This window comes from Phyllostomus discolor, chromosome X (genome assembly GCF_004126475.2).
Source record: "Phyllostomus discolor isolate MPI-MPIP mPhyDis1 chromosome X, mPhyDis1.pri.v3, whole genome shotgun sequence".
Classification (NCBI taxonomy): Eukaryota; Metazoa; Chordata; class Mammalia; order Chiroptera; family Phyllostomidae; genus Phyllostomus; species Phyllostomus discolor.
The window spans coordinates 76,285,446-76,308,645 of record NC_050198.1 but is presented as its reverse complement, the minus strand read 5'-3'; the positions used below and the strand labels follow the sequence as shown (position 1 = coordinate 76,308,645).

General features: G+C 36.7%; 1 pseudogene; it reads right to left on the bottom strand.

Moving 5' to 3' along the window:
* Positions 1-18,659, bottom strand: part of LOC114505224 — a 41,568-nt pseudogene extending 22,909 nt beyond the window's left edge.
* Between the last annotated feature and the right edge of the window lie 4,541 nt (positions 18,660-23,200).

The following is a 23,200-nucleotide window of genomic DNA, read 5'->3' as shown; positions in this document are numbered from 1 at the left end:
TCCTATCCATCTGGATGAATGTGGCTTCTTTAAATCCTTGGTTGTCAAACTTCCATACAGTTCGATTTTCTGGCAGTTCTGGGTGTTTTTTGTTTTGATGTTAGTTGTAATCCTTCTTTTGGCTGTGCAGGGAGGTGAAGTGTGTCTACCGACACCTACATATTGACAAAAAGTCTTTAATGCTTAACTTTTTTTTAGAATATGGATTACAATATATAAAAATTACATTCCTTTCAAAAATACTATATTTCATTATAGTATTTTTATACTTTTACTTAATTGTATTGTTCTAATGTCAGTAATGACATTAATCCATTAAAATGCTTCAAATTCCCCAAAATACTTTTTTTCAAGTTTTCCTTGGAATGACTTTATGCATTCTTAAGCATGTTCACTATTATATCTGAAGTCCTTTTCATGTAAACATTGCTCACATTTTGTTATTTATGTTGGTGTGCAAATGGTTTAAAGTATAAGGATTTTCCACCCTGGCTAGTGTGGTTCAGTGGATTGAGTGCCTGCCTACAAACCAAAGGGCCACTCATTTGATTCCCAATCATGGCACATGCCTTCAGGCCAGGTCCCCAGTAGGGGGCGCTGGAGAGGCAACCACGCATTGATGTTTCTTTCCATCTCTTTCTTCCTCCCTTCCCCTCTCTCTGAAAATAAATAAAAATAAAATCTTAAAAATTGAAGTATAGGGATCTTCCTTATATTTAAATTTTGCAACGTCTCTAGAGTAAAGTGAGACAATTGAATCATCACCTCTGTCTTTAAAGTCATCAATTTTCCTCAAAAGGTTAACGTACAAAATGACAGTGATAACTAAGAAGACTTTGAGTCTTACCAGGAAGCCCAAATAAACAGGTAATGTGCCAAACAAAAGTTAATTAAACACTTGAGGGAGTCACATATAGACAATTACACAGAACATACTGAAATGACTCAGATACCATGATACCATTTACTATATTTTAAATAATTGCAACATTACTAAAAAAATAATCAAAGTTTTTAATAAAGTTCAAAAAAAAATTTGTTCACTTTGTAATTACACAACATGGAATGATGATGCTGCTACATTGAATTATGAGGCAAATTATTGTTCAGAATATGATACAGCAAATTCTGCTACTGGTACATCAAAAATAATATGTATTACCCAAATGATTTCTTGCATGCACTGAAATAAATTATGTTAGAACCTATATTTAGCCTCTCTAATATTCTATAAATAGAAAGGAATCATCTGTACTGGAAAATAGAGCATATATTGGATTTTGCCATGTACATCAAAAAGTGTTTTATTGGAAAATCCATCTGTTACCCATAGTAAATTTCAATTTGCTTTTCACAAGGTAGTTTTTTTGAACAAATGGTTAATATTGGTGTACATATCATCAAAAAGAAGCAGAAATGGAACTAAACAATAGTGATAATCATTAAAGGATTAGAGGAAGGACTTAGATATCAAATGAATGTCCTTGGCAAAGATATATAATGACATATGTAATTCATAAGAATAAGTAAAATAGAAAGTATATTTATTTCTTAATTTTTATTTTTTATTGTTCAAGTATTCTTGTCTCCATTTTTCTGCCACCATGTACCCACACCCCACACACCCCTACCTCCCACCCTCAATCCTTCCGCCCTTTGGCATTGTCCATAGGTCCTTTATACTTGTTCCTTGATGACTCTTTCCCTTCTTTCTCTTGTTATCCCCCTCCCCTCTGGTTACTGTCAACTTGTTATTTATTTCTATGTCTCTGGTTCTATTTTGCTTGCTTGTTTGTTTTGTTGATTAGGTTCCACTTATAGGTGAGATCATATGGTATTTCTCTTTCACTGCCTGGCTTACTTCACTTGGCATAATGCTCTCTAGTTCCATCCATGCTGTCCTGAAAGGTGGGAGCTCCTTCGTTCTTTCTGCTGTGTAGTATTCCATTGTGTAAATGTACTACAATTTTTTCATCCATTCATTTACTGATGGGCACCTAGGTTGCTTCCAGCACTTGGCTATTGTAAATTGTGCTGCTATGAACATTGGGGTGCATAGGTTCTTTTGGATTGGTGTTTCAGGGTTCTTAGGATATAATCCTAGCAGTGGAATTGCTGGGTCAGAAGGCAGTTCCACTTTTAGTTTTCTGAAGGAAATTCCATACTGTTTTCCACAGTGGCTGCACCAGTCTGCATTCCCACCAATAGTGCACTAGGGTCCCCTTGTCTCCACAACCTCTCCAACACTTGTTGCTTGCTGCTTTGTTTATGATGGCCATTCTGACTGGTGTGAAGTGGTATCTCATTGTGGTTTTAATTCACATCTCTCTGTTGGCTAGTGATGTTGAACATCCTTTCATGTGTCTCTGGGCCCTCTGTATGTCCTCCTTGGAGAAATGTCTGTTCAGGTCCTATGCTCATTTTTTAATTGGATTGTTTGTCTTCCTGTAGTGGAGTTGTGTGAGTTCTTTAAGAAAGTTTATTTATAAAGGCCATTATATTAGCTTTATGGGTTAAAATATAACAAGATGAAACAGTCTAGGTAAATTGGTCACATAATTAGAACTGTTAACTACCCTCCCTCTCCCATCTTACTAAAATGAATTACAACATATGAAAAGAAGTAAAAACCTATAATGATGCTGAAATGCTGAAAAGGTCTGTCAACAAATATAAGAAGATGCACAGTAAGAGTGTTTTCCTTGTGAAAAAACAAGTTTGGGAAGCAAATGGAGGAGATCTTGACATCTAATGCACTCTAATCATTTAGAGTGTCCTTCTAATACACTCTAAATCCCTGAGAGCAAGTAAACACAAGATGCATAAAGTTAAGGTGGACACTATCCTACTTCAGAAGTCATAGTCCCTTAAAGAAGAGAGTGTAGTGGGAAAAAGAAAATATGTGGGCACAATAAGCAAAAGCCAGTCCACATGTATATTTCTTCAAAGTGAGAAAATTTAAAATATGTCTGAATTTATGAAGAGATACTACAGATCAGAAGAAAAGGACCACTTCAGGAATTAGAGTAAAGCTGTTTCTTCTAGTCTTATGAAGAGAAACAAGAAAATGCCTTCTTTGTTTTTTCAGAGATCAGAAATCCTGCATTTATAAAACCAAAGCAAGTAGTTGTGAATAAAAACTAAACTGAGATCAGGAAACACAGCATAGAGAAGACTGCTAAATAAAGTAATAGATAATGAACTGCAAATTGGCATTCCTGTTTTTTAAAACTCCTTTTTAATTAAAAGCAGAATATTTCATCTATTATATAATACAATTATTTATTTCAAACCACAAATTTCATGTTTAATGATGAGGAAAAAACAGTGGTTTTTGAACCTGGTTGTACATTAGAATGACATAGAAAGATTTAAGAAAAATTTTGTTTTGATTCCCAGGTTTCAACAGAGATCAACTAAGAATCTCTGGAGGTGGTATCCAGATGTTAAGCATATTTTTTAGTTCTGGGGCAATTTTATGTACAGCCACGATTGAGAACCACTGCATCCCAGCATCATTTCTCAAACTGCTCCTTTAATATGCTAATATAAATTGTGACTCTGCCGTAGAGGGATGTGATATGCAAGACTTCCACAGAAACTATTTAATGTGAAGCATCTGGTTGGACCATGGCTCTGAAAAACACAATTTGGGAAATGCTGAACCAGATGTATTGTCATTCAAAACAGGAATGACACGAAAATGTTTTTAGTAATCATCTTCATTTAACATTCTGGACACCCTAGCCATTATACTCAGATAAGAAATGAAATGAGATTAAAATATTGGAAAGAAGAGGGTACAAACCATTAAAATATTGTGGTATACATGAGGAATCCAAGATAATCAAAGTGAAAAAATAGAAATAACAAGAAAGTTCAATAAACTTGCAGTTATAAAATTAATGTATTCAAAAGAAAATAATAGCTTTATCTTATACCATGGTTTCTCAATCTTAACACAAGTGGCTTGTGGGTCAAGCAATTCATTGACATAGAGGCCTGCCCTGTGCATTGTAAGATGTTTAGCAGCATCCCTGTCTTCTGCCAAGTAGTAGGCTGTAGCACTACCCTACTCCTACTATTATGACACAAAAATGTCTCCAGAGATTTCCAATACCCCTATGGCACAAAACCACCCCTGGGTATACAAAAGAAAAAATGAACTCATCAATAACAATCATCAAAAAATACATAATAGTTAAGAATAAGCTTAGCAAGACATTTTCAGAAACTATATAAAGAAAACTACAAGTATAATTAAAGGGCACAAAATATAAATATAAATACATGAAAAGATGTATACATTCTTAGATGGAAAATCTCAATACTGTGTATATGCAAACTCTCCCCAAAATTAATTTATGTGTTTAATACAATTCTAATCAATATCCCAGTAGACTTTATTGTGTATCTATATAAAATTATTTTTTAATTTATGTATAAGGCTGAGTAGGCCAAAATAATCAGATATATAATGAAAAATATTACTAATAAAAATAAATATGTACTATCAGATAAGAACTGTTTTATTTTTTACAAAATAAAAAATATTGGTTTTTTCTCAGCTTTTTAGAGATACATTGATACATAACCTTATATAAATTTGAGGTATACAACATGATGATGTGATATACATACTCATATATACTGTAAAATGATTACCATAATAAGACTAGTTAACACAAACATCACCTCACATAGTTACCATTTTTGTGTGTGCAGTGAGAAATTTTAAGATCTACCCTCTTAGCATCTTTAAGTATACAAAATAATATTGTTAACTATAGTCATCATTCTATATATTACATCCCCAGAACTCACTTATCTTGTAACTGGAAGTTTGTACCCTTTGGCCACCTTTGGCCACCCTACCCTTACCCTACCCCACCCCTCAAAGCCACCAATTGACTTTGTTTCAATGAATTTGTTTTTTTTATTCTACATATATGTAAGATTATACAGTCTGATTTATTTCAGTGAGCATAAAGCCCTCAAGGCTCATCCACATTCTTGCAAATGGTAAGACTTCTCCCTTTCTCATAACTAAATAATATTCCATCTTATACACACATGTGCACATGCTCACATGCATGCTTTTTTAAAAAATTCATTCATCCTTTGACATACACTTAGGGTGCAGTCACTAGGTGGGCTCTCTGGGTGCATGGGGCTTCTGGTTATGTTTCACAGTCAGGTGGACCCACTAGCTGGGCTCAGCAATCAGTTCCGGTCAACAGGGGTCACAGGCTGTTTTCCCTGGCAGGGCAGTTCCCCTAGTTATATTCCACAACTGGTAGGGCTTTGGGCCATGTTCCACAACCACTCCTGGTCAAGTGTGGCTTCAGGCTGTGTTCCCTGGCTACGTGGTGCCACTGGCTGAACTCCATATTCAAGTAGGGCTAGAGGCCTGGCTTCCTGGTTAGATGGGGTCTCCTACTGTACTCTCACAATCAGGCAGGGCCAAAAAGTCTGTGCCCAGAAATAGGCTAATGTGTCAGGTCAAGCTTTGCAGTTGGGTTGTCCACTGACTGCACTCTGCTGTTGGGTAAGGTTACTGGTTGAACCCTCTGGTCCTGTGGGGCTACTTCCTGTACTCCACCTTTGGGTGCAGCTGGAGATCTGCTCTGCGATTGGATGGGGTTGCTTTCCAGGATCCCTGGCCAGGTGGGTCCACAGGATATGCTCTATAATTGGGCAGGGTTTTGGCTGTCCCCCCTCCTTGGGTAAGCTGCAGGCAGTGTTCAGCAATCAGGCAAGGCTGCATTCTGGGCTCAGCTGCTGGCTGAGTTACTAGGCTGAGCTCTGCAGCTTGCAGCTAGGTGATACCATAGGCTCGGCTCCAAGGCTGCTCAGGGTCACTGTTCAGTGACTGCCTGGCTGCCTGGTTTTCTGGGGCCAGGGTCTGTGCTCAAGTTTGGGCAGAGCTGTTGGCTTGGTTCCCTGCTCAGGTGGACCGCAGGATGTGCTCTACATGGACTGGTGGTCAGTGGTCATGCTTCCTGGGGAGGGGGACCAAAGGCTATGCTCAGCAGTGGAGTAGAAGTGTGGATTTGCTTCCCTGCCTTGGTAGGCCATAAGGTTTGCTCTGCAGCTGCCAGGCGTCTGTGCTCTTACTTCCCAAGGGGGTAAGACTAAACTATGCTCAGCAGTTGGGTGGGAGAATAATTATTTTAAAACTATCATAATTTTTAAAAAGCCAAAGAAAGAATATACAGTGACATCTGTGGAACGACATATACAATCTAGAACCACACTTATTTTGAATGTCAAAAACATGAATAACATAAAATTTAGAAAAAAATATTTTAACATATGACCAAAAGCCATTATTTATAAAGTTATTTAAATCAGTAAAGAGTAGACACATTCCCTAATTAAAAGTAGTATAATGACATGATCAGCAATTGAAAAAATGAAATAAAATCTGACATTAATTTGGCATTAATTTTGCAGCTTCTTTTTAAAGAAGGGTTCATTGACTCTTTAGGTCACATCTCAATTATGTGCTCACATAGACCCTTAACTTAAGCTTCACAGCTTACATTAAAATTTTAATTTAATAATTAATGCAATTATTTTATAATATTTGTCATAACTATCTCTCAAGTCAGACTTTAAGATTTAAGTAGGAGCGCTAGACTTAATTCAGTGCTTCACCCCAGACACAGCACAATGTTTGACTCATAGTAGGTATTAAACAAATTTACCAAGAGGTATTAGAGTATGGTAAGTATGAGTTGAGACTATAGGGCCAGACTCCCCCAGGATTCAAAGTCCAACCCCAGAAACAACACTCACTAGCCATGTAGATATGTGACTTTGACAAGTCATTTAGCCTCTTTTTGCAAGTGCCTCATCTACAAAATAGGGTAGGTAACAAAAATATACCCACCTCATAGGGTTGTTTTGATGGTTATTTTGACACAAATATGTGTATTATATATAATATATATAGTGTATATTAAAACATTTAGCATAGCAGCTAGCCAAGCATGTTATATAAGATATATAAGTGTAAGAGATTTATTAAACTGATGTTGAATGAACCTTATTTAAATTTATTAGTCATTCACGCTAATTGTAGATCAGAAATTTCACAATCCCAAGATCCATATATCAGATAACATATACTACAGTTGACCCTTGAACAACACAGGGGATACACCTATAACCTTTAACTTCCCCAAAACTTAACTACAGTATTCTCTCTGTATTCATGGGGATAGGATCCCTCAGCAAATACCAAAATCCACAGATGCTGAAGTTAGCTATATGAAATGGCATAGAAGAATACATATAGTCAGCACTCCTCATCTGTGAACTCCCAACCATGGATGGAAAACAGTAGTTTATAAACAGATTTATTGAAAAAAATCTATGTATAAGTGGATCCGCACAGTCGCAATCCATGTTGCACAAGGGTCAATTGTATAAATATAATTCAAAGTAACCAAAGAAAGATATAATGAAAAATATATAGTAATACTATATATTGCTTGATATAGCTACCACATAATAGCTATAATTATTTAGTAATTACTATAATTACTTTATATAGTAATTAACATAATTGCTATATAATTACTCTATAAAGATATAATCATCAAAAAATTGAGATTAAAACAACGAAAGACTATGTCAAATCCTTTTTTCCTAATAATAATAATATGAGTAAAGAGTATTCCCATACACTCTAGTTAAGAGCACAACTTCATATATCCTTTTTGTAAGACAATTAAATGGCCCTCAATCTGTTTTTATCTTTTAGAAATTCAAATCTCCCTGGCTGTCATAGCTCAGTGGATTGAGCGTGGGCTGGGAACCAAAGTGTCCCAGGTTCGATTCCCAGCCAGGGTACATTCCTGGGTTGCAGGCCATAACCCCCAGCAACCACACAGTGATCTCTCTCTCTCTCTCTCTCTCTCTCTCTCTCTCTCTCTCTCTCTCTCTCTCTCTCTCTCCCCCCCTCCCTCCCTTCCCTCTCTAAAAATAAATAAATAAAAAATCTTAAAAAAAAGAAATTCAAATCTCTTTCTAGATATTTTTGTGAGAAAATATTAAGAAATGTGTTATGTATAGGATTATTCAAAATGTCAGCATTTATATTAGTAAAAATTTTGAAACTAAATATTTAACAATGGAATATTTCCTAAATAAATTATATATATCCATACAATAGTATACTAACCCTCCCTTTAAAAAATAAACAAATGTGTACTGTTAAAAATATTTAGTGGCACGGTAGGATGTTTATAATTTTTACAGTAAAACATTTTGTAATATTAAAGTAAATGATGCAATTACATTCAATATGCATAGAAAAGAAATAGGTTATGGTCTTAGTTTTTAAGGTTCTTATTTCCTCACTTGGCTTTTCATTATTTATTCAATTTTCAAACACAGTGAATGTACCGAAGACTACCAAACTATATATTTAAAATGGTTATGAAGGAACTTTTATGTTATGTGGTTTTTAACCACAATTTAAAATATATGTTATATTTTAAATCTAACATATGTATTTAAGACAGATCTCCAATTGTGGAGACTTGTTCTATTTTTTGTTAGCACAGGAATACTTCTATCCAAAAGGGCTGCTGGAATCAGAAAACAAAGGACAGATTAGGTGCATTATTACTTCACACTTCTTGGCCAGAATTAGTTAATTTGGCTATCATGGGCTCTGGGTAAAAGAATAAATATCTATTGGTTAGAATTTTGGGAAATATATTACTTAAAACATATCTAGTATATTAAGTATATATATAAAGACAATAAATAGGGCAAATATATATATAATCAGAATAAGTGACAATTTATATAAGGCACACAAATCTTAGCAGTAATTTAAAAACTAAAAACTTGCAACACATACCAGCAGAAAATGTATCACAGATATTGTAGTCTAATATAGTTCATGACAATAAACCAAAAATGTTAGACATTTAAAAATAAAAAAATGCAGCACTCTTTCTTTGAATATACTTTAGAAGTAATTTTTTTGAAGACAAAGATTACTTGTATTGAGAATCACTATATTCATTTCATTTTGACAGATCCAGTGTTTGATTTGTACTTTGTATTATATTTGATTTGTTGTCCAAGGAGAAGTGACACATATGACCCTTCCATCAAATCTTCCCATTTTCCCCATATGAGTAATATCATTGCAGCAAGTATGTAAGAAACTGACAATGTTTTCAAGTTGGTCTCTGCCAGTCATTTGCTAAGTGGAAATCCAAACGTAGGTATGGCCTCACTTTAAACAAACTTAAACTGAAATATAGATTTATAAGACAGACCTGTTAGTCAGTGACTGCTCACTTCATAAAATGATTCATTCCAAATTACATACTTCCCTACCAAATTTAAACTAGAATTAAATTTTGATTTGCACAAGTTCTCAGTAAGAGGTTTACTATACTGCTATCTATTACTAGGCATCTGAATTCATTTTATCTACAGGGCAGACTAAAGTAAGGATAAAGCTATACTTGGGTAAGAAGTAGCTGGCACTCATAGTGGTTTAGTTTAGATCACAAAAATCGTGTATAGAAGGTTAAAACTTTTATATTTTATACTATTAGTAATTAAGAGTAATTGAAGAATTATAAGTAAAGGATGGCATAACCATGCTTGAATATAAACATGATAATAAAGATTACAGGGGGTAAATATTAGAGACAATGACAAATTAGTAGATACCTGCAATAATTCAGATTTTGAACAGCTCAAATTGACCATAAAGATGGAAAGATACAGATCTGAGAATGATTTGGAAGATTAAATCTACAACATTTAATGACTAATTGTGTATTAAGGAAAGGAGAAAGTCAAGAATGGCTCTAAGATTTTTAAATTATTACCTGAGAAGGAGAATATAAGAAAAAGCACAGGGTTAGGGTATATAATTAATGTTCCTAGAAGACATGCAGATAGAGATATCCAGACAGATATGGAAATATGAGATGAAAGATAAAATCTTCTGCCCTGGAGATAATGTTTTAAAGTCATCTTATTATATAATGTGATGGTTGCTTTTATGTGTTGTTTTGGCTGGGCCACAGGATGCCCAGATATTCTGGATGGATTTGTGAAGGTGTTTTGGCTGAGATAAATATGTAAATCAGTGGATGTTGAGTAAAGCAGATGGCCCTCCATAATGCCAATAGACCTTATGCAATCAGTTGAAGGTGTGAATATAAAAAAAAAAAAAACACCAGCCTTATTGCACCACTTTATTGCAATGTCAGTTCTATAGCACATGATCTTCAGACTAGAACTACATCTACTTTCCTGGGTGTCCAGCCTACCAACCTACCCTACAGATTTTGGACTTGACAACCTCCATAATCATGTGAGCCAATTTCTTTTTTTTTTAAAGACAACGTGTTTTTTTAAAGATTTTATTTATTTATTTTTAGAGAGGGAAGGGAGGGGGAGAGAGAGAGAGAAACATCAATGTGCGGCTGCTGGGGGTCATGGCCTGCAACCCAGGCATGCACCCTGACTGAGAATCGAACCTGTGACACTTTGGCTCACAGCCCACGCTCAATCCACTGAGCTATGCCAGCCAGGGCCAAATTTCTTATAATAAAACTCTTTACACACAAACACACACACCCTATTAGTTCTGTTTCTCTAGAGAACTCTGACTAAAACATACATATATGTAGGAATGAGTTGCCATCACCTAGGAACAAAGTATAAAATACACCCCCAAAAGTAAAAATATTTAGAGGGTGATTGCAGCAAGAAGAGTGATGACTGAGAAGGGATTAAGAAATATAGCCCTGGCTGGCGTAGCTCAGTGGATTGAGCGCGGGCTGGGAACCAAAGTGTCCCAGGTTCAATTCCCAGCCAGGGTACATGCCTGGGTTGCAGGCCATAACCCCCAGCAACTGCACATTGATGGTTCTCTCTCTCTCTCTATCTCCCTCCCTTCCCTCTCTAAAAATAAATAAATAAAATCTTAATATATATATATATATATATATATATAAAGGAAGCCCTGGTTGGTGTGGCTCAGTGATCTGAGCACTAGCCTGCAAACCAAAGGGTCACCAGTTCTATTCCCAGTCAGGGCACATGCCTGAGTTGTGGGCCAGATCCCTAGTGGGGGGTGTACAAGAGGCAACCACACATTGATGTTTCTCTCCCTCTCTTTCTCCCTCCATTCCCTTGTGCCTAAAAATAAATAAAGTCTTTTATAAAAAGGAAATATTAAAAGAGAGGCAGCAAAATATATTATCCAAGAAGAACAGACAGGAGAGTATCAAGAAATAAATGACAATCAGAGTTAAGTACTGCAAGGAGGTACAGTTAGATAAGGACTAAAAAGTACCCGAGTAGATTGGGTAAGAGGTAGAAGTTAGATCAGCCACAGCATTATCCAATTTTGTATGAGATGCTGCGATAGCAGAATGTGAGAATAATGCCTGATATTTGTAAAGTACTTCATCATCTACATAGCCCTTCCACCTGTTTATTTATATGATTGAATCTTCACGACAATACACTGTGAGAGAAGGAAGTACAGTTACTGTCATTCTGAATTTGAGAAATGAAAGCTTGAACAAGCTTCCAAAAGCTTTACCTTTCAAATGTCAAAATCAGTAAAAAAAAAAATAATCTAGGTCTGCTGACTCCTAGTGTAATTCAGTTACACTATACTGTAAGAAACTTCTACCAAGCTACACTATATTCTAGAGAATCTGGATACATACTGGCAAAAAAACTTGGTTATCCTTGACATCAACATCAGAAGTCCTGGACTTCTAAAACGTTCCTACCTTGAATAGTCATTATGAAGTATTCATTTTTCAATCTAAACCTTTATAGAAGCTACTAATATTTTTGGTTCCTACCACCTTGTATGGTAATTACATTCCATAGGTTGATTACTATTTTGCATCCAGTCACACTTTATTTTTAAATAATTATAATAATATTAATAATAGTTAATATTTACATAGTGGTTACTACATTCTAGACACTGTTCTAAGCACCTTACAAATATGGGTCTCTCTGGAAAAATTCCAGCCATTACTAATATAATGAGAATGGGTTGCATGACATTGATGTAACCTGACAGCCAAGGAGAGGGGACTGGAATGCGCCTGTGTGAACAATGATGACTTCACTGTACTAGTCAGTGGGGATGGTAGATGCCATTGAGTGAGCAAGTGTACTTTGTAGCCATCCCATTCAAAATGACTGAGTAGAACAGCAAATTTGCATCAAATTTTGTGTTAAGCTTGAACATTCCTCCACAGAACTATTCAGGTGATTAAGAAAGCTGCAGCTATGAGCAACTGGTGATTGGCAGCTTTGTCACAACAATGCACCTGCTCATGCATCATATCTTGTGCAGTTTTTGGGTGAAGCATCAAATGACCCAGGTGATTCAGCCCTTTACAGACCACATTTGGCACCCAGCAACTTCTGGCTTTTCCCAAAACTAAAATTACCTTTGAAAGGGAAGAGATTTCAGACCATTAAGGAGATTCACGAAAATACAACTGAGTTTACACATCAACTGGGTCTATACATCAGCTGATGGTGATTAAAACTGTGTGAGGTCCCAAAGTCCCTATTTGGAAGGGGACTTAGGCATCATTGTCTTATGTACAATGTTTCTTGTACCTTGTATCTTCTTCCATAAATGCCTCTATTTTTCATATTACATGGCTAGATATTTTCTGGACAGTCCTCATAATTTATAATATGGTATATTACATTGATTGATTTTTGAATGAAAATCAATCTAGGATAAGCTCACTTTGGTCACGATATGCCACCTTTTTTAATATTAAAGAAGCTTAATGAAATGCAAGTGAACACAGACAAGTAAATAAAATAAGGAAAACAGTGCATGAAGAGAATGAGAAATTTAATACAGAACTAGAAACTGCAAAAACCCAAACAGAAATCTTTGAGCTGAAAAATACAATGATAGAACTGAAAACTTCAATAAGGAGCTTTAAAAGCAGACTCAATCATGCAGAAATAAAAATCAGAAAACTCAAAAGTAGGTCATTAACAATAAGGACTTCAGCAAATTTTATAGCAGGGAATTTGTAGGCCAGAAGAGTGGGTAATATAATCGAAGTGCTAAAACAAAAAATCTGACAATCAGTAATACTCTACTCAGCAAACATTTCCATCAAAAAAGGAGGTAGACATTCTCAAATGAGTGCTGGAGTTCTTGAGCACTAGACCTGCATTACAAGAAATGTTGAAGGGATGTCTTCAAATTAAAATGAAAGGACAGTAAATAACAACAAAAACATATGAAAGTATAAAACTCACTGGTAAAGGTAGATATATAGTCAAATTCACAATATCCTAATACTGTAACGGTGGTGTGTGAATCACTTTCACCTATATCATCACATTGTATACATAAATATATACAAAATTAATTTGACAAGCACACCTCAATAAAGTTGAAAAAAGACTATTAGAGAAAACTCATGTTTCTTTCACAAGCAAAAAAAGAAAAGAAATATATTGGAGGCATTCTATGTGCTTTGAACATTCATTCTAAATCTTTAATTGACATCATAATATTCATAATTATATATATACCTATTAAAAATAGCTACTCCAGATTTTATTTTTCTTATATGCCTTATGGTAGCAGAGTTGTGTTATATGTATGAGTTAGGATTTCAGACTAAAAATGTTTGAAACATACAATACTATACCATTATGTAGGTTTCTTTTTCTAGAGACATGGATGTGTGTGTGTGTGTGTGTGTGTGTGTGTGTGCGTGTGTAATAGGTTGTATTTTAGCTTTTTCATAATAGCTTATGTTAAGAGTACAGGGGTAAAATATGATTTTACAATTGCTCAATAATCACTTTTGCTCTATCCCCACATGGACCTTTTTTATCCAAGTGTGGGTTGTGTCAGCATAAATACATTAGGAGAAAATATCAGTTCTTGATGTAAAGATAAATTGGCATAAGAACAGAAACATCTGTTTTAGATATTTTATATTCCTATAAATGGTGGGTGCAGAGATTACATCTACACATCCACACATTCGCAGGTTGCCATGTGAAATTTTTTTCCCTACAAAAGGGATGAGTTGGGAGGAAAATGCTTATTTCTTTGAGTAGGCATTTGGCAACACTGCTTTAGAAAAAAGTGCTGGTGTATTTTACCGGCACATACCAAAAGAAGTACTGAAAGAGGTAAGAAAGACAAGGGAAGGAAGACATGGATAGTCAAAGGTATTCTTTACTATAAAAATAAGATTTCCACAGGCAAGATGTGAAGACAGAGAATCTAAAACAGAGGAATCAAGAAGCATAAGATACTTTAAAAAACATTTTGAACTGTAGAGGCAGCTAAAGAAAACTATGTGGCTACATTGGGAAATCTTTCATGAGTTCAAATTATTCTTCAGAGACATGCAAATATAGAAGAAAATACATATAAGCAAGAACAAATCTAAAATCTTCTGTTAGAATACGGTTAGAAAGGTTAAGCACAAAATATGCTTGAGACCTATAAAAATGCTGAGGACAGACAAGAGGGCTTTGGTAACAGTTTTAAATGTAAGAATGAAAACCAGGACAAGAGGGGGCCTCTGCTAGAGACATAATATGAACAGATGATAGAAATATATTGATTCAAGCCTATTTTGTGCCTAACATTTATAAGGAAAAAATACCTTCCTATTCGAGTCCATTAAATAAATGTGGTTAGGGGTGAAATGAGGCCCAATACATAGGAAAGAATAGTAAGAGAGCATTAGTGTTCTATCAATGCTTTAAACTTCCAGGCCAGATAGATTTATGTAAGGGAAATGGAACAAATTCCAGATGTAGTTATCAAACTTTTGTCACTAATCTTTGAGAAATTACAAGAATAGAAATATCAGAAGAATGGAACTGCACCAATATTTCTCTAATTTAAAAAAGTTGTTTTGACCCCCGCCCCCCAGAATTGTGCGGAATGTAAATCCTCCCAATTGTAGACAACCAGCATCTTTGTGTTGATCACTTCCCAATATTTTTATTAATAAACAAATACATTTATGACCATTTAGCAAAAAATAGTAAATACAAAGTGTACCTTCATTTAATAGAAATAAATATTGTTAAGGTAATTTAATTATCTTTATTAAAAGGGTTACTGGACTGATAAACTGGTAGTTAAGGGAAAATAGGTGGTATAGCATACCTACATTTTGGCAAGACATTAATAGAGTCTCTTATTTTATCTGTCATATAGGTGTCTCTTTTTTGGCAAAGCCACTGCAAATTTGAAACTGTATTTTTATCAAATGTTCCCTTGTGTCCTCTCGCTGGGTTTTGAACTCCTTTAGGGCAAAGATGGAGCCTTATTTATTAGTTCTAAGAACATAATAGATGCTCAATAATCATTTGTTGAATGAAAGAATGAACACATTAATGCATTAAAATGATTCAGTAAAGGATGGTTAACAGAAAGTCAAATGAATGTGTAGCTGGTTAAACAAGTCTGAAATGTTTTGATTAGCTGTCTTCTGCTTCTGGAAAGATGGAGTAGGTGTACTTTTCTATATTCCTCCTGCTAAGGACAACTGAAACCCATAAGTATTGTATGCAAAACAAACTTAAGAACACTCTGAACGGTGGAGAGAAGAAGGAATATTGGCTGAGGACCTCAGGACTAAAGGAAAAACATGATGGTGAGTTCCCTGGATTTTCTTTTTGCCTCATATATACCAAACTTAAAGCAAAAGATAACAACCAAGAATATGAACAAGAGCCAACTAAAGAAAGACGCCCATCCCCTAAATCTGTTGTTTATGGCTAAAGGACAAGGAGGGGGCCAGACAATCAACATAAAAAAAAACCCTTTTAAATAGTAACTGCTCTACTTCAGCAAAACACCAAAGAAAAACTGTGAGCCAGTAACTACCCACACCAGAAAACACAGTAAGTGGCGAGCCTAGACTTTACCTTCATTAGGGCTGTAATGTGGTATTCCAAACTCTCCACTGACAGAAGTGGACTAAGGAGAAGGCTAAGTAGTGAGTGAGTGAGGACTCTGGTCTGAATGGGGAAGTAAGGAAACACACCCTTCTCTTTACTTCCTGCATGATATCTTACTGGATACTGCTGGGAATATGGACTTCTACCCCACCAAGAAGTAATGAAATACCCCACTTCCTCTTCACTGCAGTTGTATCATAAAAGGTCTAGGAGGAAAATGAAAAATTTCACTATTATCCTGCAGTCATGATGCCACACATTCTCCTACCACTGTGGTGTCAGGAGAGGACATGTGAAGAACCACTTCTACCCACCGTTATGACAAGCAACTCTCAGTGTCAAAAGAGGACCTAATGAGGAGCTTGGACTTTGACTACCATTTGGCAGAAACTAGGCAGCACCCTACTTTCCTTTGGCAGACTGGTGTCAGATAAAGTCAGCAAAAACAGGTTTTAATAAGATACCTATTCTTATAACATCACACCCAAAATACTTAGGTTTCTTTTAAAAAATTACTCATCTTGCCAAGAATCAGGAACATGGTTAATGATAAAAGACAATTTGTCAGTGCCAAAACCAAGATGACACAGAAGATGAATCACCTGACAATGGTTTTAAAGCAGCCATCATAAATATTCTTCCAGGAGCAATTACAAGGTGGCTTGAAACAAATAAAAATATAGAAAGTTTCAGCAAAGAAATAGAAAGTCTGGGTAAAGAAACAGAAAATTTTTAAAATAACCAAATGGAAATTTCATAAATGAAAAATAGGAAAACTAGAATAAAAAGTGAATTGATAAGCTCAAAGAAGAATGGAGGGTGCAGAAGAAAGAATCAGTTAACTTGAAAAGAGAATAATAGAATTGCCCAATCTGAAAAATAGAGGGAAAACTAATGAAGATAACCTCAGGAACCTCTATGTCTATAAAAAAAGCATCTAACATTCATGCTATTAGAATCCCAGAAGAGAGGAGACAGTGGGCAAGCTTAAAAGAGTACTTAAAAAAATAATGATCAATGACCATTTTAATATGCAGAAAGAGTATTTGAAAAAAATCCAGCACATTTTCATGATAAAAACATTCAACAAACTATGAATAGAGGTGCATTTCTCAATCTGATAAAGAGCATCTGCAAAAACCCACAGATAATCATATATAATGGTGAAATACTGAACACTTTCCCTTAAGATAAAGAATATGACAAGGATAACCAATCTCTCTTTTTCTACTCAACATTTTTCCTGCAAGTTCTTGCTTGGGCAATTAAGCAATAAATTTAAATTAAAGACATCCATATTAATAGCCCTGGCTGGTATGGCTCAGTGGATTGAGTGCTGAGCTGTGAACCAAAGAGTCACTGCTTCGATTCCCAGTCAGGGCACATGCCTGGGCTGCAGGCCAGGTCCCCAGTAGGGGACACATGAGAGGCAACCACACATTGATGTTTCTCTCCCTGTTTCTCCTCATCTTCCCCTCTTCTCTCTCAAAAAATAAATAAAATACTGTTTTAAAAAGACATCCAGATTAGAAAGGCATCCTTTTATAGTAACATAAAAAAGTATAAAAATCTTGGAGATTGCCCTGGCTGGTGTGGCTCAGTGGATTGAGTGCCAGCCTACAAACCAAAGGCTTGCCAGTTTGATTCCCAGTCACGGCACATGTCTGGGTTGCAGGCCAGGTCCCCAGTAGGAACACGCATTGATGTTTCTCTCCTCTCTTTCTCCCTCCCTTCCCATTTCTGTAAAAATAAATTAATTAATTAAAAGACCACATTTGTGGGTGAGCTTGACCTTTAGGCTGGGTGGCAGTATGGATTGATTAAAACTACATTGTATGAGCTGCTGTGTGGGAGCTGACCCACAAAGTGGAATTCACCCTAGTACAGTCTGGTGCCTGTCGAATCCTATGGCACTTGTGGAGCTAAATAGGTAGTGTTCTTTTGTGATCTGTAGCCAGCCACTGAATGTATTGGTTCTGGAGCCTCTTGTGAGTGGCTCTGGTGTAGGTCAATGTCAGGTGTTGCCTGTAACTGGTGGAAAAGCCAATATTTCTTGAAATCAGTTTTCTTTCCCTTTGTCTCTCTCTTTTCCTTTTGGAATCCTTATAATGTGAATGTTAATATGCTTGATATTGTCCCAGAGGTCCCTTAAATCATCCTCATTTTTAAAGATTCTATTTACTTATTTTTAGAGAGAGGGGAAAGAGGGAAGAGAGAGAAATATCAATGTGTGGTTGCCTCTTGCATGCCCCCTACTGGGGACCTGGACTGTAGCCCAGGCATGTGCCCTGACTGGGAATCGAACCAGCAACCTTTTGGTTCACAGGCGCGCACTCAATCCACTGATCTACACCATCCAGGACTATGTCTTTGTTTTTTTTTTTTTTAATAAAAATAAAACAAGCTCTGGCCAGTTTTATTAAGGAAAAGTTTTGCATGATTTTCTTCTCTCCAGTCTGTTCTGGCATGCCTCTAATGATATCAGAATTACCTGGATCAATGACAGCCAGAATGCACACTCTGCAGTACTTTCCACACACTGTGCCCAATTCAATATTATTGCCACTGCAGTGATGGACACCAGTCATGGCCAACATCACATAGTACTCCATTTCAGATTGCCTAAAGGCTGGGCAGTTGTTGGTGAGGATGACCAGTTTCATTTTGTCTTGTCTGATTATTTTCAGTGTCTGCTTATACCTCGGCTTTTACTTTCCACTTTTCATAACAAGGTGGATCCTAGAGTTGATTGATTCCAGTGACTCCCAACCAAGAGCAGCCACCCAGATAGCCAGGGAGCAAGACAAGCTCTATCCTAACTTTTTAAATTGTTTTATTTTTGCTGTTCTGACTGAGTAATTTCTACTATTTTGTCTTCCAATTGACTAGTATGTCATCTCATATATCATTTAATCTTCTGCTGACTCCCTCATTATAGTTATTTGATTCTTTATTTCTATTTTTTTCATATGTTTTCTAGGTTTTTGTTGAAGTTCTCACCGTGTTCCTCCATTGTTCTCCTGAGTTTGGCCAGCAACTTTATTACCATCACTTTGAACTCTTTATAGGGTAAGTTACTAATCTCTGTTTCTTTCTTTTTTCCTGTTTTTTTTACCTTGTTCTTTCATTTAGAACGTATTTGTTTCCTCATTTTGTTTGACTCTGTGTTTGCTTCTATGAATCAAGTGAAACAGCTACCTCTCTCGGTCGTGAAGGAATGTCTCTTGTTTAGATTATATATCCCTGGTGGCTTTGGCAGGCTAGCTGGAACTGTGGAAAACATGAGTGGGGGAAGTTCTGGGATGTACCACACTGGAGCCTCTTTGTGAGGTTGGCTGGAGCTTGAGCTGGAGCAGGCCTAACCCAGTGGAAGACCCAGGACATGCCATGCTGGGGGTGCCTTGGCAGGCTAGCTGCAGCAGGATTGGAAATATTCTTTTGGGAATCTTAAGGCTACCTTGGCAAGTTTGGAGCTGTATATCTCTCCTAGTGTTGAAGCAACGATCTTGTGTAGGAGATGTCACATGGGGTCTGAAGTGCAATCCATCCTGACCACCAGAGCTGGGTGCTCAAGGGGTGTCCCCTATGTGATGTGCATTTGCTGATTGGTTCTAGTGGGGATCTGCAAGTGGAATGAGTTTGTAGCTGCTCACCTGCCACGTTTGTCAGTACCATGAGTGGCTGGGGTGGGGTAGGGAATACTGCTCACCTGCCACTGTTAGCAGGTATGAGTGAGAGTGAAAAAATGGCACCTGCCAATGTCAGCACCAGCAAGTTAGAGGAAGCCTATAAAAAATGGTGACTGTCACTGTTTTGTCCCTGGATACAGTCCCAGCAGATTTCTGCCCCTCTGACAGATGTCTCAAGATCAGCAAGTGACTCTTCATCACATACTGTCTGGACTCTTCTCCACCTGTTAACTTTTTGCACTGGGTCCTTAGGCAAGTGGTTCTGCATGCAACTCCTTGAAAGCAAGGTTTTGCCCTGGCTCATGTGGCTGTGGATTGAGCACTGGCCTGCGAATCGAAGGGTCTCTGATTCAATTCCCAATCAGTGCACATGCCTGAGTTGTGGGCCAGGTCCCCAGTAGAGGGTGCATGAGAGGCAACCACACATTGATGTTTCTCTCCCTCCCTTTCTCCCTCCCTTCCCCTCTGTTTAAAAATAAATAAATAAAATCTTTAAAAAATAAAATAAAAGTGAGATCTTCATTTACTATAGCCCTATTTTTCTCCTGGATGTGAGCCCAATTGGTTTTCAAAGTGTCCTTCCAATGCAGGACCCAAGGGCTGGGCTGTCTGATGTGGGGTACAAACCACTTAGTCCTCAGGGAGAAATTCTGTTAGCAATTGTTTTTTGAGATCCCTCCCAACTGTGAGTCCCTGCACAGATTTTTGGTGAGAGCATGTCTCTGCCACTCCTACCCATCTCCATATGGCCCTTTTATCCTTTTTGTGGAACAGGCTTTCAGATTGGTTTGAAGTGCTTTTCCGAGGATTTTGTTCCATATGTAGGTGTATATTTGTTGTGTCTGTGGGACGTATGTTCAGGATCATCCTAAGCCACCATCTTGAACCACCTTCTCAAGACCTACACTTTTTTTGTTCCCTGTAAGCACAATATGCTTCTACAGTGATATGTGGATGCAAAAAAAAATGCACACAGTCATAAAAGGCCACACAAATTTAGGGTACTTTATTAAGACTGAACAGAGAGTGTTCTAAATATGTGACAGAAAAAAATACTATCATAAAACTTAGCACTGGTCAAACCACATCTTTTATATTATGTTTAGCTCTAGGCATGACCTTTGGAGATGACAATGACAAACTGAGGTGTATCTAGGGATGGTGAAAAGAATGGTAAAGGATATGGAAATGGTGTCAGATAAGGAATGGTTGTGGGAAGTAAAGATATGTAGCCCAATGCAGAAAAAAAGATGGAATATAATAGTGGTCTTTAAGTATTTAAAGGACTATAATGCAGACAAGGAATTATATTTATTCTGCATAGTTTCAGAGGAGAGAACTGGAACTAACAAATAGAACTTTCACAATACATTTGACTTTAATATAAGGTAAAATTTCCTGACTATAAACGTTGTTTAATAATGGCTGATATGTGACATCATGTATTCCATTTTAGTGGAAGTTTTAAAGCAGAGGCTATATGAATATATTAGGGTGGGATTCTGTACTGTATAGAAGTTGGTCTAAAATATGGAACACAGTTTTTCTAAAACTTCAGAATGCATCTTTGTGCAGGGAACATCAGGGATGAGGCCTGACTCATATTTTCTTAATGGCACAAATGATTCTGATACAAATGGTTCAGAATCCCATTTTGAGAAACATTACTTAATTTACTATACAATAGTAAGTAATATGCAGAAGTGTATGTTTCCTCTGAAGTGATAATAATAAATTGGCCAATATAAGGAGATGAACAAAACTTTGGCTATTTTGAAATATTCTGTTAACTACAAAAGTATAAAAATCACCCACATAATAATATCTAACCCATAAAAAATGGTATAATCTGGGAAGAAATTTCATTAGTTTTTTTTCCCTGAAATTTTTTTCCCTGAGAATTTCTTGTTTTTAAAATATATTTTATTAGCCCTGGCTGGTGTAGCTCAGTGGATTGAGCTCGGGCTGCAAACCAAAGCATCGCAGGTTCGATTCCCAGTCAGGGCACATGCCTGGGTTGCAGGCCATGTGAGAGGCCACTACACATTAATGTTTCTCTCTTTCTCCCTCCCTTCCCCTCTCTAAAAATAAATAAATAAATCTTTAATATATATATATATATTTTATTGATTATGCTATTATAGTTGTCCCATTTTCCCTTCACTCCCCTCCATCATGCACACCCCTTCCCACACACATTCCCCCACCTTTACTTCGCGTCCATGTGTCATGCATATAGGTTCTTTGGCTTTTACTTTTCCCATAGTATTCTTATCCTCCCCCTGTCTATTTTCTACCTACCATCTATGCTACTTATTCTCTGTACCTTTACGCCCTCTTTCCCTCTCCCACTCTCCTGTTGCTAACCCTCCACATGATCTCCATTTCTGTGGTTCTGTTTCTGTTCTAGTTGTTTGTTTTTGTTTTTGTTTTAGGTATGGTTGTTAATCATTGGGAGTTTGCTGTCATTTTACTATACATGTTTTTTATCTTCTTTTTCTTAGATAAGTCCCTTTAACATTTCACATAATAAGGGATTGGTGATGATGAACTCCTTTAACTTGACCTTATCTGAGAAGCACTTTATCTGTCCTTCCATTCTAAATGAAAGCTTTGCTGGATAGAGCAATCTTGGATGTAGGTCCTTGCCTTTCATGACTTGGAATACTTCTTTCCAGCCCCTTCTTGCCTGTAAGATCTCTTTTGAGAAATCAGCTGACATTCTGATGGGAACTCCTTTGTAGGTGACTGCCTCCTCATCTCTTGCTGCTTCTAGGATTCTCTCCTTAATTTTAATCTTGGGTAATGTAATAATGATGTGCATTGGTGTGTTCTTCCTTGGGTCCAACCACTTTGGGACTCTCTGAGCTTCCTGGAGTTCTGGAAGTCTATTTCCTTTGTCAGATTGGGGAAGTTTTCCTTTATTATTTGTTTAAACAACTTTTCCACTTGTTGTTTTTTCTCTTCCCCTTCTGGTAGCCCTATAATTCAGATGTTGGAACCTTTAAAGCTGTCCTGGAGGTTCCTAAGCCTCTCATTTTTTTTGAATTCTTGTTTCTTCATTCTTTTCTGATTGGATGTTTCTTTCTTCTTTTTGGTCCACAGCATTGATTTCAGTCCGTTTGCTTCCCATCACTATTGGTTCCCTGTACATTTTCTTTTATTTCACTTAGCATAGCCTTCATTTTTCATCTAATTTGTGACCAAATTCAGCCAATTCTGTGAACATCGTGATTAGCAGTGTTTTGAACTGTGAATCTAATAGGTTGGCTATCTCTTCGTCGCTTAGTTATATTTTTTCTGGAGATTTGATCTGTTCTGTCGTTTGGGTCATTTTTTTGTCTTGACATGCCTGTTACATAGTGATGGGCGAAGCCTTAGGTGTTCACCAGGGCAGGGCAACCCACATAGCTGGGTTGTGACACCATATGTGGGGAAGGGGTCAAGAGGGAACAATGGGACTTGCTCTGTTCTCTGCTGGAATTCAGTCACTTCCCCCAATTTCTCCAAGCAAA